This window comes from Numida meleagris, chromosome 2 (assembly GCF_002078875.1).
Source record: "Numida meleagris isolate 19003 breed g44 Domestic line chromosome 2, NumMel1.0, whole genome shotgun sequence".
Taxonomy (NCBI): Eukaryota; Metazoa; Chordata; class Aves; order Galliformes; family Numididae; genus Numida; species Numida meleagris.
Window position 1 is genome coordinate 112,505,065 of NC_034410.1, and position 17,768 is coordinate 112,522,832.

Consider the following 17,768-nt stretch of genomic DNA (forward strand, 5'->3'; position numbering starts at 1 on the left):
AAAAAAAAAGAAAAAAAGAAATTCTGAATATTTAAATATGAAATGGTTTTTACATATATGATATGATTGTTACTATCACTGTGCCTACTGTAAGGATGGTGTATGTGTCAGCACCTACTTGGAGTCCTACGGTACCATTTCATTGAAGTGAAGAGTTCAGAGAATGTAATCCAGGCAGGACTCTTCACTTTGTTACAGAGCAGAGACTAATGACACCACTGTAATTTGGCTTTAGGCCAAAACCTGTTGCCTTTTGTAATTAATTGGCTCGTTAGCTTGCAAAGAAGAATGTGCATAGGTTGTACTAAATGATGTCAAGTCAATCTTAGAAGCAGCCAACATAGAGTACCTCAAGGGTCTCCTCTTTAAACCTTTTCTTTGTTGGTAGCAGACAAAAAAAGAAAAAAGTGCTGGATTTCGTTGATGGTTAGGGAATCTGTGCCAGCAGTTTCTTTACTTCCTACTGAGCCTTAAATTCAGTTTGCTTCAAATATGTACCACTGAAAGAGATACTGCCTGAGCCGTGCAGAGACTTTAGAAATATATTGCACCTCGTAATCAGCTGGCTTACCCTCAGTATCTGAGAGTGAGCTGTGGGAAGCAGCCCCCTGTGGTGTGCTCCACACTCCTGGGGTCCCAGGAGTGAAGGCTGATGTGACCCTCACCTGCTCCCATCCTGCTGCCGAAGTCATTGCCACTGGGGGACCAACGGGAGCACACTGCATTTCCCTCCATGCAGTTAGATTACCTTTAAAAAATACCTATATATTAGGAGAGGTGGTTCATCATCAATTTTACTCTGACCGCATGTTTGAGGACAACAGTGAGGAGAGCATCTATGTAAATATGTCCCCCACCTTCAGGAAAATTGTCCTGCAAGCTTCTGATTCCTTGGCTTGGCATTTGAAGCAGCAGGGGAAGACACTGAGTTTCACAAAAGACTTGTGTCCTCCCATCGTGTATTTGATGAGCTAAGCACCTAGATTTTGATTAAAAGTGTCAAGTCAGAGGACTGCCTGTGCTATTACCAGAGCTTAGTGCTGCAATGCCCCACAGTCTGTATCTGGAAAAGCCCAAGTCAGTGCTCTGACCTTTGATCGTAGAATCATAGAATGGCCCGGGTTGAAAAGGACCTCAAAGATCATCGAGTTTCAACCCCCCTGCTGAGTGCAGGGTTGCCAACCACTAGACCAGGCTGCCCAGAGCCATGTCCAGGCCCTCTTTCTTGCTGACTATTTCAGTTGCTTCTTCCTTGCCCTTCACCCTCAACAGAAAGAAGGTGTCTTATCCCATCAAGGAGTACTGATGAAATGCATAGATAATCCCAAAATGCACCAGTAGTCACATGAAAAGACCTGTAAGCCATGATAGCAATGTCACCTCAACTTGCAGGATACAGACTGTAGATTTATGCAAGTATTTAATAGTGGCTTGCCAAGAGAATCGGTACTCTTTTCAAAAGGAATCTTTCTTTGTGTCTTTTGATATTTAAAGAGCTGTAATTACAATGGCAAAGCTTTGAATTCTTTTTTTTTTCTGTCCTCTTTTACACGTTAATTTATGGACCAATCCAACATTACAGACAAGCTAATGAAAGAACCACATACTCCCTTTATAATTTTTTCTTCTTTTTACAGTTTCACTTGTGTGGATGAATGCAAAGTAGTTAATGCTATAAATAAGTTTAATGATGTATCTCTTCTCTCAATTGCTGGTTGTTGATGCTGCAGTCCTGCATAATAGGAAAAGAAAGAATTGGATTTAAATCTTTGTCTCTCTCTTTCTCCCCCATTTTCCAAAAGGTTCTCCTAGCTACTAAATACAAGTATTGCTCTTTCAGTTCTATTCTATATATTTAAAGCTCTCAACATGATTCCCTCATCACCTCCTTTCCCCTTCCTTTTCATATTTTTTTGCTTTGTGAAAAGATCAAAATTACATAAACCAATTCCAGTAGCTTCAGCAGTATCAGCAAAATTTGGCAACCTCCTATGAAATAAAGTCTTTTCAGCTGGTCAGAGTTGGTGGTGAACAGCGGCAGGTATAAAAGGAAAGGAAATTCCTGCTGTGAGGTTTTCACTAATGCCTCATGCAGTAACCACGTGTCGTTAAAGTTATTATGGGGAAGCCTGGGACTTTTGCTTTTCAGGACTGAAAGTGATACTCAGCCCTGAATAGCAAAGATTGTGCTACATTGAGGTTGAGGAGCTTAATAACAATACTGTTGTAGCCTAAATTGTGGAATATCTGGGTTATCTTCTGCAGTTTGTCACAGAGACTACTAATCTAGGTGCAATCCCTTGCTAACAGGACTACATGGCTTCCAGGGTTTTTATTTGATTAGTCTGGAGCACAGACAGAGCAAGTCTAAGCCTATCTTGAAACAAGGCAAGTAGGGCATTTACAGTTCTCAGGTGGTAATGTAGAAAGCAATATTGGACTAGATGATCTTAGAGGTCTTTTCCAACTTTAATGATTCTATGTAACTTCAGTAACACTGATTGTAATGATGTTGATGGGGCATGTTGCACTCTCTGTGCAGGGGAAGAAGTACGCTGATCAGAAAGCCTATAAGGCTAGCAAAGCAGTTAATCTCATCTACCTTGCGTATCTGCAATAGATTTGGGAACAATCTGCCTCTGAAGGCCATAACTATCCCAAAAGCTGGGTGGTAATTTCCATACAAGAGACATATCTGCAGAGTGAAAAGTTTAATTGTGCCCCTTTATCTAAGGAGACAACAATAATGTAAAACTATATTCCAGAGTCCCTTTGAGAGCAACAAGCTCTTTCCACAAAGAATCGTTCTATTGAAATGATTGTAAAAGATCCAGATTCTCAAGGGACTCATCTGTCTGCCTGTGATGCTGATGCATGCGTGCGACAAAGAGATATCTCATGTTCAGTAGCAATATGAGACTTGAGACAGGGGCTTCAAGGTGCAATGGCACCGACACTTTGTAACATGGCGGTGCAGTGCAGTCCAACACCACTGCATTAAGGACTGGGGCCAGACACAAGAGAAACTAGAAAACCTTGGAGAGCTTTGATTAGATATGATTTTCCCTCAGAATAATAAAATGTTTAAAAAGGAACAGTGGGTGGAACTCAAAACTCCTTCTCTTGGAGAGACCCAGGTGCGTGTCCTGGTGACTATTCCGTGTTGTCATCCTCGCTCTCCTTTTCCCTAGTCCCATGACTATTTAATTTTTCTTATAAAAGACTTACACTATAAAGTCTAAGACAGCTTCTGGGGCCAGAATGGAGGGTGCTTCAGCCCATGTTGGCTGTGGTGATGGCGCTCTGAATTTAACCCTAAACTTGAAGAATGAATATATTCATGGGCATCACTGAGCTTTGAGTAGGATATTTAACCACTGAGCTGTTCCACAAAAGATGGGAAGTCTTTCCTACACTACTGTGCTTTAGAAACAGAAGAAAGCTCTCCTCTGTAAGAAAAGAAATAGTACAGATGCCTGCTCCCAAGAATGGACCTGGTTTGTTGATCCTGGGTTAAAAATGGTATTAAAGATCAGCCAATGGATGGAGGGCATGGAGGGATCTCCTTCTGGGTCCTTGTGTATCTGTGTAAAAACATTTTCATCATGGTTCATAAATAAGGCAGCAAGTACTGCTTGTCTTTGGGTGTGCCTTAAAGGACCATGTGTGAACACAGGAAAATGAGAACCTGCCAAAAAAGCCTGTGGGTTCTTGAAATAGTAGAGCTCATGATTTTCTTTGCGTTTTGTTCAGGCTCAGTATAGCAAGTCCTCAGCAGAAAACATCCAGCTGAGTCGTCTGAGTTCTTCTGACATTGATGAAACTATAACAGAAAACTTAGATGATCTCCTGAAATAAGAAATAAATGAAATAAAACTTTCTCCTCATTTTGGAGAAAAAAAAAAAAAAGAACATGTACTGAAACCATCTTCTGCAGTTTTCCTCATAGTATTCTTCCAGATACTTTATGGTATTCTGTTGATTGCAATGGTGATACTTAACTCTTTTTATGCCAGAAATGTTTTGAAATGTATGAAAATTTTTAAACAGTTCTTCCTGGTGGAAAGGCAACATGCACTTTATTTGTATGAAACCTTTCATACAAAATAGAAACCAGGGAAAGTTTTCATTTCATCTACATAACCGTTATGTTAAATTGCATGGTAATTGTTCCATGGTAGTGTTCAAAATACTCCTGCTGCAGCCAGGGAACAATAGGAGAGCAGGTAATTAAACACCTGCAGATTTTCATAGATCCTAATGGAAAAGTGTGTAGTCTGGCAGATAATGTGTCTCTTAAGTTGTGTAAGTAGAATATTTGAAGTACTGTTAAAGCAGCACTTTTATTGACATTTTGAACACTTTTTCCATCAACGCCATTACATATTAATTATTTTCAATTTTCTTAAGTGCCAAAAAACCACGTTAATCTGCATCAGGTGACATGATGGAAAAGGAGAGCTCTAAAGTATCTAGTCCTAAAAAGGTATGCTATGATAGTCATTAAATATTTAATCTTAACTTTGAATTCATTTGTAATCAGTTATCTGTTAATTTTTCATTAGCGGGTCAGAACTTTTAATCAAAAATATGAAAACTGATTGCCTTAGATATTCTACTAAACAAACTGTTAAGGAATCATATTCAATATTTTTTCCCCTGGTTCTTCATAATGTTCTTTTTTAATTTAATCTTTTTTATGACGTGGTGAAAAAAGATGTAAATTTGAGTGAACTTTCTGAAGTGAAATGGGGATAAATTAATTTTTTTTTTCTAGCAACATTTTTTTTTTTTAAACAACTTTAATATTTAGTCTTAAGGTCTGGAATCTTCTACATATCTAAAAGAGCTAAGTGCCAAAATTCTATTGAAATTCAATTACATTTGGGATCCTAGTACCTCTATAATGACTTTAACATATCAGTCAAAATTAAATTGATCGGTTGCAATAGCTGGTATGATAATTCAGGAGAATTTACTACCAGCACATGCTATTTCAGGAGCTGTCATCAAGTTGAAGGAAAAAGAAAGAAGAAAAGAAAAGAATATTCAGTAGCTGAAGAAAATCTAGAGGCGGATGAAAAGGTATCCATCTGCTCAGTTATTGTGTTGTTGTGCATCAGAACCAAATATGATGAAAATTTTGTCCTAGATGGCATATGATTTGTGATATATAAGAGCCATTATTAGAAGGCATTTTGTCTTGTAGCAATGACAAACCAGGCTGTTTGGTAATACGGAGCCGCTCAGGTTGGACGGAGAGAGGTGTAATGCTGTTAGACTTTGTGTATGTAGTGGCCAAACTGAGATGAACTGGCTGTGCAATGAAATTTCCAAAAGGCAGATGAAATACCTAGGCACATCTAAAGCCTCAGCCGAACCTAAAGCAATGCTTTGAAGGCAGAAGTGCTTACCAGAATTGCTGATGAGGAGCTCTGAGGAGAAGAACCTGGGGGTCCTGGTGGACAACAGGCTGGCCATCAGCATGCCCTTGTGGCCAAGAAGGCCAATGGGATCCTGGGATGCATTAAAAATAGCACGGCCAGCAGGTCGAGGGAGGTGATCTTCTCCCTCTACTCTGCCCTGGTGAGGCCAAATTTAGAATATTGTGTCTTGTTCTGGGCTCCCCAGTTCAAAAAAAGACAGAGATCTGCTATAAGGAGTCCAGCAGAAGGCCACAAAAAAGGCCTGGAGCATCTCCCATATGAGGAAAGGCTAAGTAACCTGGGTCCGTTAGGCTGGGGGAAAGAAGGCTGAGAGAGGATCTGGTAAATGTTTATAAATATCTAAAGGGAGGTGGGAGGCAAATGGATGAGGCCAGACTCTTCTCAGTAGTGTGTAGCGATAGGACAAGGAGTAATGGGCTAAAACTTCTACATAGGGTGCTCCGTACTAACATGTGAAAGAACTTCTTACAGTAAGGGTGACGGAGCACTGGCACAGGTTGCCCAGAGAGGTTGTGGAGTCTTCTTCTATGGAGATATTCAAGACCCATTTGAACACCTACCTGTGTGATCTATTGTAGGGTACCTGCTTTAGCAGGGGGGTTGGACGTGATGACTTCTTGAGGTCCCTTCCAACCCCTGCCATTCTCTGACACCATGATGCCACAAGTCTTCCTGTTCTCCCCAGGCAACATAGCCAAGAGGTTTCACCAGCCCTGCTAGAGGTTTTGTTCTGAATGCTGCTGGACCAGCGCTAGTGAGAAAGCACTGGAAATTGCAGTTAAAGATGCACTATGTTTCTCCTAAGCAGCTGGACAGACTTGTTGGCTTTAGATGGTGTGCTGAGAATGGGCCTTCTGCTGATTCCAGTTACACATGAATTCTTTGAGTTCCATGAATGTCCAGCTGACACACTTCCCACTCATCATCAACATCTCTCTCTGCACCTGCCCAGGTTGAGCTTGGCTGGGCCCTTGGATGCTACTTTTGTGCCTTGACCTCTCTGTGGGATCACTTTAATCTCCTTGAGCTTGGAGTAGTGCTGTGGGCTGAGATAATGCAAAACTTATGTGCTGCTGCTGGAGCTCTGCAGGGTCTGCGCCTCCCCACCTCCAGGCTTTGGGATGGCACATTGCACCATGACCAAACCTGAGGCAGCACGTGCCTGCTTGAGGGCTTAAATGTGCAAATGAAGATATCTGACTAGAGCCAAATGCCTTTTTGTTCTAAACAGAAATGCTCAGAGTTGGGAAGAGAGTCCAAAACATTGCTCTATTGCTGATCTTCTTTCCTCTCTTTCCGTTGTGATGAGTCAGCAGAGCCTGAGTATGAATTGCCTTCTTGGTTAACGACCCACATGCTCACATCTGCTCTTGGCTTCAGCATTTGCCTTTACACTTCCTCTTGAGCTCCATGATTTTACTTTCCATCTCTGCTTCATTAGCAAAGTGCTGAGAAAGAGTTAAACAAATTGGGCAGCGCATGTGTGCGACCGTGGCATTACGAACAGCCCTGGCTCTGGCAGCTCGGCAGCCGACAGGGACTCCAGGGGTGCGGGGCTGCAGATGGCAGCGCATTATTACAGCCGCAGGATTGACGAATGCTTGCTGCAGAAATCTCTTGCCCTTGCCACAGAAACTGACCTTGAAACACTGCAGAATTCCTTGTGTGGATTTCCGTGCGCCTGCACCCAAAAGCCTGAGCTTGTTGGAGGTGTTTGCTCACTGGCTGTGTAGATGCTGCTGTCTGTTACAGCAGATATGGACTGCCGCAGACTACCTGAGCTATCCTGCATTTCTCAGTTGTCTAAGGATTGTATTTAATTGCGTGAGTCCAGTTTTAGCGGTGGCTGTTCATGTGATATGTTTTCGTTGCTGTGCTCAAAGCTGCTGTTATGCCTCTCGGTAGGTGTTCTTGAACCTTCTAATAATGCAGGGAGTCTGCAAAGGAGGGCAAAGAAAGAGAGAGAAAGGGGGTACTTGGTTATGCCCACCAGAACAATCCCTTGTTCCACTGTTTCCCTGCTCATAATAATTTCTGTAGTACTTTTGTTGAAAATATTAAATTTGGTTTTGATACAGCAAAAAAAATAGACTTTCTTTTTGGATAGCAAGAGAACCTTATTTTTTGTCAATTGTGAATAAAGCAGTAATATTTCATACCAAAAAAATCCCAACAGTCAACCAAACAAAAAAAACCCAAACTACCTAACATTTATCACTGGCAAAACATTATAACAAAGCCTTAAAAAACCATAAGTCAATATTTCTTGGTGATTTACGATGTGCTCCTGTACAAACAACCTGAAGCAACTCACAGAGGTAAGGCAAGGAGAACACTGTCAACTTGGAAACTAACCAATGAGATTTTATAGAAAATAAGTCTCAGGAAAACATTGCTCAGGAGACAGTAGATGTCATAAAGAAGTTACACAGAGGCCACAGGTGAAAACTACCCAGTGCAGGGGGAGGCTAGGCAGTAGAGTAAAAATCAAATGTAGTCAACTCATAAGTGCCTATATATGATCTTGAGCAAAAGAAGGACCTGTTCAGAAAGGGAGAACAGATCAAGTTAACAAACATAAGTATAAAAGAATTAGATTTGATAGTAAGGACAAAGTCAAAAGTACAAGATATGAATGAAGATGTTGTTACATGGAGAGTAAAAGGTAACAGGATATGATCTTATGTTATTAGGAAGAAGACAATAAAGGAAAAAATGGTCCACTGTTCAAAACAGAAGGAAAGCTATCAAATGTGATGGAGTCTGAAATTCTGAACATACCTATTTTAGTTCCCTCCAAAAAAGACCATGCTCATGTACAAATACAATCAACAAAAAACAACAAAAGGACCATAAACAAGAAAGAAACACTTTTCAGACATAAAGAAAGTACAGTATAGCATAGACTTAGATTCATCCATTTTGAAAATGTCCGAGGTTTATGAAACAATTCCAAAAAAAAAAAAAAAAGTGAAAACTTTACTTTGAAATCCCATGAACATTATTTTAGATTTTTGGAGGTTTGAAAATGGCAAATAAGATTTTTATTTTTAAAAAAAAGAAAGTGGAGAAAAAAAGAAGTGGAAAGAAGGAGCTCATAAATTAGAAACCAATGTAATTTCAATTCCTGGGAAAACAAGAGAACAGAAAAATCCATTTATTTGTTATTAAGTTATTTGCAAGTATCTAGAAATGAATGAAATGCAAGGAGGGATCACGGAGGGTTGTTGGGAACAAAGTGCATAAATCAGTCTAATATCTTTCTGAGGGAAGAGAAAACAATATATTCTAAGTCCTAGTTTTCAGTGAGGCTTCTTTTGTTAACTTGCATAGTATTTAAAAGTAAGTTACAACCTCAAATTCTGGACGAAGCTCCTATAATGCAGGTATAAACACTGAAAAATTGTGCTGAGTTTGTTGTCAGGTTAGAACACTGTGTTTTGTTTTGGCTCAGGAAGTTGTTTCGTTCCTGTTCTGAGTTTCAACTTGCTGAATGTTTTGATTCTTTGTATGGCTAACGAAATGAAAAATAAGTTTTTAAATCTATGGATGACATCAAGGTGCAAAGATCTGGAAAGATTCTGGAAGAGAGCACTATAATCTGAAATGAGCTATGGTTGAAAGTAAGATACAATTAAATTCTCAAAATTTTACTTTTAGGGATGTACATAAGATCAACTGCATAAACACAAAGTGAGAACAAGCTCATCTATAGAAAAGAGTCCACATGATTCAGCAATTATAAATTGAAAGAATCAACAAAATATCTGCTGTTGCAAACCAGTGCATATGTGCTGGGTTGTATAAATTTGTCTTCCAAATGTGATCTTGCAAGATGAATGGTGTGGTGTTGGTTATTGTCATTATGTTTGAATAAGACATTTACTTACAGATAGAACTTAAAAAAGAACAGGGAAAATGCTCTCTATAAGTATCTATGCTGATATAAAGTAAATATGTTCTCTAGAATAATATGGGATTGTCTTCTGATAAAAAAAAAATAGTAATTCTTTATAAGAGAAGTTGGGTTCCAATCAGCTTTTCCCATGTGAGAAGGAGACTCAAGGAAAATAAGTAAGGGTAGACTAGCATGTGAAAAAGCTTCTTGAAATCTTTGGGCAACTTGTCATAAGAAGCCTGTGAGAGATTTGGAAGTATCTGTAAGAAGCAGTGCAGAAGTAGTAGGATAAGAGATGAGCAAGATAAAGGCTGGAGGATTCTTTCAGGCTTTCCTTTCAAAGTTGTTACGCTTGATGATGAAGTGTTTAGACCAAGAGGAGATTCTTAGGGGCAGATTTTTCCATCCTTGTTCAGTCATTTTATTTGGCCAAATTCCAAATAATTGGTTCAATTTATTCCTGTGAATGAAAATTAACAGCTTCAATAAACCCTTTTAACCTTTTTTCTTTATTGAGCAGGATACTAAACTTAGTCTAAACTTAGGCTAATATCAATGATAATACAAGTGACAAAAGCCTTTAGAACCAGCTTTTTGGTGCTGATAAGAAATATAGGTTTCTACTTTTTCCCATAAATAGGTCTGAAGTTCCTCTTCCTCACTGTGAAGCAGATATCGATTGTTGCCTTTTATATATCTGTTATATTACAGCATGAGTCAATAAATATCAGACCCTCTCCTCTCATGCCACAGTAAGAATTTTCAGCAGGAAAGCAATAAACTGCACTTCAATCCCACACCAGACATTTTGGTGACACTCAATTTTAGGTGAACTTTCACTTACATATCTAACATTCTTCTCATAAATAGTTTGGATTTGTGATTTCATTAAAACAGTTTAACATCTTCTATAGCTGTTGGTGTGCTATCTTTAAAAAATTTGCTACAGAAAGAGCCTCTTAACATGGCTCTATTTATGGCCTAACAGTTCAGCTGTAAGATTTTGTAGAGACATTATGGTACAATATTTCTTTGCCTTTTAGTTATACTTAATAGATGATTTCTTTCAGAAGGACATTCCTTCTAATTTAATAGAAAATACTTTAGTAATTGAACTGGCTCTTTGAATTTTATATTGGCAGGCTTGAGAGAACTGTAGTAGACTATTCATATTAAATAAATAGTCGTGCGTGTATCCTGTATGATGATTACCATTATTATTCTTATTAATAATACCAATACAAAACCAGGAAATCATACAAGAAACACAATTTTTCCCCCCTTCTGCAGTCTTTTCCTTTTCTGAAAGGAATGTCACACTGCATGGCAGCCACACACCTTAAATTAGCATCCAGTCAAGGCTGTTATGTTTAGGAGTTCTTAGAGACACAGGTACTCATATGAAGAAAGGTAATTAAGTAAAGTCTGCATGCTGTGCGTCAACAGGTGAAATATTAAGGCAGTAAGTATGCAGCCTGTGCAATTACTCTCTCCTGTTCTCATTTGCGTTTGATCCCCTCAGGGACTGGGAAGGAAAGACAGGAGTGGAATGACTTCTTGATTTTGCAAATGCCAGGTTTGGTGCAGCAGCAGGTCACTAGAGGTGTTCCCCATAGGCAGTGCTCAGCAAGTCAAATGGTCACTTGTTTCTCAGCACCAATAGGACATATTAATATATACTTAATCTGTGCCTTTCTTGCCTTCATGTTCATCTGCTCCTGTCATGCAGATTTTGTGGCCTAACTCCTATGGAGAGCAATTCAGAGAAAACAGGAAGAGGCATACATACCCCCAGTGGCTATTGCAGTTTGTCTTTTTAATGGTACAACCAGGAGATGCTGCAGAGGCACATTCCCTCTATTACATCATGGTCAGAAAGCATGTTGTTGTGAGGTGATGCACAGGCTCCCTGAAGGTCACATCCTGTGCGGCTGTGGCCTGTTCGGGAGCTGAACTGCCTCTTCCACTGAGGGGAAGTTACCTCCTATAGACCACCTGGTAAGGGATGCACATTCTCAGTCAGTGATTGAGAGAGAATTTGCAGTGTGAATTTACACAATAGTGCTAACGTGTTCACAGAGAGACTCACAAAGGAGGCATTTTTTATCAACAAGAAAGCGCTGCACATTAAAGAATCAGTGATGTCAGAAATGAAGTCTGCATGCCATAGGAACACTTAGGATAGGATAATTGCCTTTCATTTTATTTGTGGCCCTAATAAGATTTTGGAACCGGAGGTGGGTTTGTGGTATTACTTTTCTATTGGCACCAAAAAGGCAAATGTTAATTACTTTACTGAACTGAGTCCAACATTGCTGAGTTTCTCCACTGCTTAAACAGGACAGAGATAAAACGCAAGGCCATAGGCTCCTCGTATTCAGTGCTTGAACAGGAGCCAGGCTACGTCACTTAATTTCTGTAAGTGGCTGGATCCTTTATAGCCTTTTAAGAATAATGTCACCCCCTGCATGTGCTGTGTTAACACAGCTAAGTATCAGCACCCACTTCTTCAAGAGCATCTGTTTTGCCATATAGTTAAGTCAGCAATTCAGATAATTCAAGGAAAAGTGCATGCAAAGCCATTGTGGGAGATTGGTGAGCAGACGAGGTATTGCTAGATTAGGTGATCTTCTGCTCTGACTGCTGACTTTAGTCAATCCCCCTTCAAGAGCTGTGGCCAAAATTTCTAGGCATTGGGGCAACTAATGGTGGTGATGCTTAAATCCCTGTGACGCTACAAATGTTGCACTCAGGAGTATACGGTCTTTTGGAAAAAAAAAAATAAAGAGCAATCTTTATTGCTGTGTGCTAATAACATATTTTATAGTGAATATTTTTTTTATCAAAAAGAAAAAAAAGATCTGGATTTCACTTCCATTGTAGTAAACTCTCAATTTAAAAATGAATTATAAAGTAAGAAATATCAAGAAAAATCAAAGCAAATTGTAACACAATCCTTTCTCACCACTACCTTAAGAAATGGAAACCAAAAAAATATTTTAAGGAACGCTGAGAAGGCAAAAAAGCACTGTCTTCTGCTTTCTGACAGTGATTTCTGCGCTAGAACCACAGGAATCAGATAAAATAATTGATTTTTATCCCTTTTTTCCATGGTTTTTACTTGTATACATCTGTCTTCATTTTTTTTATAACTTGATTTTGTGTTTTATACCCATATAGGTAGTTTGGCCCTGATCCTACAGAGCCATTTCTGTCATATATTTCATGACATTCATGAAACAATAGGAGCTCAGCACTACTGACATGAGGACATTTATTTCAAGGCAAAACATTCCGTATCTCCTGAAAATCTTGGTACTGATTCAAAGTGGAAAAGGAATCTGTCTGCATTAAGCAGATTTAGTGGGCTGGGGTTGCATTCTGTGACCTGTTTCCCTACACAAAGTTGGCTAGTATATTCTACTGCAGCGTTAGTAGAGTAGGTACTGACCTATAGCTGAATTCTTGCCTTTGGTTAAGAGAACTGAACACAAGACAATGGGAACTGAAATCTTGGGAAGACTGAAAATAAGCACTGTGTATCATTCTTTCTTCATAAAAGGAATTTAATAATTAAGTATTATTTTATTTATATTTGAATTTTTCTTTTCCTTCTTTTATTCACACTGTAATCAGAACATGAATGATTATTCAACTTTTGAAATGTAATATCAAATGTAGCGTCTTAGCAAGACAAATGCTGGATCTAGTAAGTTTCCATTTGACTTTCAACAAGCCTTTCTTGCTGTTGCTTTTTTTTCTCTCATTTTTTTTTCTGTCTTTCTGATGTTTTGAATGATTGTTACTGAAGTTCCTTTGTGCTTGATCAATTCAATGTTGTGCATTTCTTTTGGGGATCCAATGCTTGACAATTCTTTCTTGCTTGGCTATCAGGTAGCTTGACACAAGGTAAATGGCAGGGCTGTCCCAGGGCATCACTGTAGGATGTAAATCTCAAGTGACATTTTAGTGACTCAGAGAAGAGAGAAGATTAATCTGGCTACAGTCTAGTCTGAGGTTTTGCAATTAATGTAGACCTGCCTTAAGTAAAATATACAGGTTGTGTCGCTCCAATGCTTAAATATTTTAATAGAAAATGTATTTATTTTATATTTCTAGTGTTGTTTTATATTTGTTCTTCTTTTTTATTACTAATTATTGTTCATTTACACTTTGTATAATAATTGTTAATGATCTTACTCTCTCACAGCTTAGCAGTTGATTCTGTTTCAGTATTGCTTTATTGCCACTCAGGATCTATAGGAAACACTCAGACTCTCATGGTTTATATTTTACTACAAGACAACTCTATATGGTAAATCCTCACCATGGTAAGCACTGATTTGCTTGAATTGAATTAGTCTTTGTTCATTTATTATTACTTTTTATGTTAGTTAGTACCCTGAGCCTTGCTAGAATTGTGGCCATTTGTGCCAGTCCTCCAAGCTTGTAGTGAGAAACATGCTCAGTCCTTACCTTCACCAATCCACAGTCCATAGAGGTGAGGCAAGTGCTGGGAGAGGCAGCAGAGGAATGAGAACATGTACCCATGGCTTCGTTTCAAAGAACTCTGACTATAGTCAACATTTTCGATATTAAATCAACTCCTCTTCATGGCTTTTAGATACCACTGAGAGTCCTCAAATACACATTTTTATCTATTTTTTTTTCCTTGAAAAAAATCATTTACCTGTGTTAGTCTTCACCAGGTGTTAGATCTGGAGGCTTTAAATACAATTCCTAATTGTTAGTTATCAGTATCTGCATCCAAACATGAGAACTGTAGCATGCTGGTTTTTTTCACTTCTTGTCATTGTTTGCCAGGTAACAAATACACTTTTTCAAGGGCAAAGAGGTAAAACCAGGCTATGAAACATAAATGAAAGATGGTCCTATTTGAAAGAGAAAAGGATTAAAAAAAAAAACACCAAACCCTGGTTTTGTGAAAACTGCTCTCAATATATGTGGAAACAGTAAAAAAATCTCTGATAAAGCAGAGCTGACAGAAATGTGATTTTTCTCTTCCAGGTGGCCACATGGATTCTTCTATACGGCTTTGTCATGTGTTTTATCTGGTACCACCAGACTTCTTAACACTCTCAGCTCACTTGTGAGACTAAACAGCTCCTTCACAAGACAATGCTGTACTTTTTGCAAGAATCACATCATTCTCATTAATTTTAATGAGCATTTAATGCATCTCAAGTGTGTTATTTTTACATCCTGAAATTTGTAACTGTTGAAGGATTAGAAGCGTGAATTTTTATTATTATTATTTGGCCCGGGTGGTGCAGCAGAACTTGCTGTTTCCAGCTATGTGATGGAGCAGTACTGCACAAGGTATATCTTTATTCCTTGTTCATGCAGAGTTAAAAGTCTGGCACATCTGTGCCCTAATACAGATTAACGAAGAATAGAATTTTAAGGCTTCTATAGTGGTGTCTTATTTGATTTAGCTGAGCATTAGAAATTCACAGGGAAACAAAGAAACTCAAATTGTCAGAAGAGTATCATTGTTCTGTCGAAGCACTGGGTTCCATTGATGCTGTCTCGCCATTATGGAATATTTGCCTGTGTTTAGTTATTGTTACTTGATTGTATTTCAGAAAGATGAGCATCTTTCCCATATTTCATGTCAAAGAGTTTTTCTGACAACGTCAGACTTTTTCCACGCAGCTGACTACTTAATAAGAGAAAGCCACTTCCTCAAATTATACAGCTGGACTTGGTACCTGTATTATATTAGATTATATCAGCGTGATTAAATTTTGCTTTTATATATTTTCATTGGCAGAACTTTCTGTGGGCAGAATAAAGACATTTGAATGTGTCTCCTGTTTGATCAGGACATGCTGTTCTCCCCTTGCATTCTCTGTCTTTCCCATTCTTGATCAAAATGTAGCCTACCAAAACCTAAATGCAATCAGCAATGCAGACATTAAAAGTAGGTGTTATCATCTATCTGGGGAAAAAGATCTTCCCTTATTGCCATTTCCAGCTTAGGACTAAGGTTGAGTAATTACTACAGCAGGGTTAATTTAATACTGTTTTATTAACACAGACATCTCAAAGAGGAGGTCAGGGAATTAGAAGAACATACATTTTCTATGAAATACTGTCCCACTTAAGGAAATTAAACAGTAATCTACAGTTTAATTGCAACAACATAAAGGAATAAAGATGGACTAGCATTTGAGCATGCAATAATTACTGCTTTTTTTTTTTTTTTTTGTATTGTGATCATGCTAAATGAGAAATACGATATTTTGGTTGTACGTGTCCTTGCTTTTCTGGAATTTTCACTATTCCATGTACTTTACAGGTCCCAAGTTAGCAAGACAGATGGAGAAGAAAGTTTCTTCATGTCTGTTGCCACTGTGCTCCCCGTCTATCATCAGAGCTTTGGAATCACTCTGTAATGAAAACCAGTGCTGTGCAGTGTTATAACCGCAGTATCCAGCAGGATCAGAGTTCACTGATGCACATGTTGTTGAGTTTTCTGTTGAGGCAGCTGCAATACTGGCAAAGCAGAACATCTTATTTCATTCCAACATGGTGAAACATAAGGATTTTTGTACATTATTTTTCATTTTCCACAAATGATGATGCATCACTGGCATTACAGTTATCTCAAAGGTGGTAATGTTTCCCTGCATATCCCTATAGAAGCCAAGGATCAGTGTTGTTTCATGTGGATCAATGAAGTGCATGATGCAGGGTGGTAAATGTGTGAAGTGCCGATATTTATTCCAGGATTTACGAACTGAGCCGTTTATTTGGGTTTTAAATAGTTGTTTGGCTAATACTAATGCTCACAGGCAATTTCAAATATGAGTTTCTTAGGAAACTGAGTATTATGGGGCTTCCCCTCTAACATTTCTTTTGGTGTGAATAAACAACGTACCCTTGTTTACAAGGCTAACACTTGGATGCTAATGACTACAGTAAAAGAGAATTCCCAGTGTGCTGAAAGCTGCATTCATAGGCAGAGATCATAAACAATCAGATGCCTGAATTAGGGCTGCAGAAAACATTTGTTAGGAGTCTGATGTAACAGACTTTTGAGAATGAAAGTTGCTCCGCGTTTGAGCAGCACCATATTAATTCAGTTGGGTCGATCTGGCTCCCCCAAACCCAAAGAATGTCTCAATGTCTGGAACTTAATTTCTTCCCTACCCCAACCATGGTGTCATCTGTGGGTCTGAAGGAAGTTTCCTGGGCTCTGATGAGCTCTGTTACTGAAGGAAGAGAGTCAGTGGTATGTGTGCAGGGGAAGATGGAGGAAGGGTTTGTTGGAGCAAAGGGCTGCTTGCTGTGCCTTCTCTCCTCAGCATGGACCAGCAGACATTAGTTGTGAGTTCTGGAATGAAGACTATACTATGAATTTAAACAGTGATTAGAATTGTAAGACAGAGGTCAGGCTGTGGGTCTTTCCAGCCCAATATTCTGTCTGCAGCAGTGGATGAGAACAGATGCTTAGGGAAGCATAGAGGCACAAAAAGAGTGGTCTTTCACTGGCTAAACCCTCTCAGCAGTCAGCAGGTTAGGGATTACGCAGTACAGAGTCAGCTCAGTGAAAGAATAAAATATCCAGGAAGATCCCATGCACTGGACATCTGTACAGTCTTTATGACAAAGGAGTGATTAATTTTCTTCCATCAGAGGTCAGTTCAGGTAAAGCAGTAGGGTTTGTCATGCTCTCAAGTAAGAGGATTTGACTGGGTCATAAATTAACTCACTACTGTGTAATATTTGCAATACAGCAATGTATAGGTACTTCAAGGGAAAGAGCCTGCTATTTTGGGATGTATGTACACCGCTAATGGAAAATCTATCCACATTTGCACAGTGGCTTAGTTTCACATTCACAGTGCATGTGAATCAAGAACTGATCAGTCTTGAGTTATCACAGTAGAAGATACAGGAAATCAGAGGGTGATCATTCAAATAAGGATCCATCAGGAAACTTTCTTCCTTAGTGAAATGAAAAGAGAATGAAAAGAGAAGGAAGAAGGAGAGAAATGATCCTGTAACTTGTGATAGCTATCGCCTTTTGCAATTGCTTTGATGCTGTGTGCTACAAGTTTAAATGTATAGAGAATACTTGGTGAAAAACATGCTTGCAGCCATTGTTCTGGAAGATGCAATAGATACACGATGTTATAGGAGATGTGTGGATATGTAGTTTTCCACTCTTTTGTTCTGTTAGTGTGGACATGTGTGGGAAGTTAAGGATTTATCAGGCTTAGGGAGTAATTGCTGCATCACTGTCAGTGAGAGTTAAATCCTGGCTTTATTGAAATCAGTGGTTAAATCCAGAATATAGGAGGTTGTTTTTTAAAAATAGAGCAAAAAATCCAATTTGAGACTTCCATTTGCTAACCTTGTGCAAATACAATTATTTTACATGAACTATCTTCATA

The 17,768-nt window shown here is 38.8% G+C and overlaps 1 long non-coding RNA gene across 2 annotated transcripts; it reads left to right on the forward strand.

The window, feature by feature from the left end:
- Nucleotides 11,261-16,271, forward strand: LOC110394868. 2 transcript variants are annotated; one of them, XR_002435985.1, is made up of 4 exons: nt 11,261-11,343; nt 13,556-13,676; nt 14,374-14,685; nt 15,668-16,271. It is a non-coding gene; the product is annotated as an uncharacterized LOC110394868 (long non-coding RNA). The 2 variants fall into 2 exon arrangements; XR_002435986.1 differs by lacking the exon at nt 13,556-13,676 and having other exon boundaries at nt 11,274-11,343.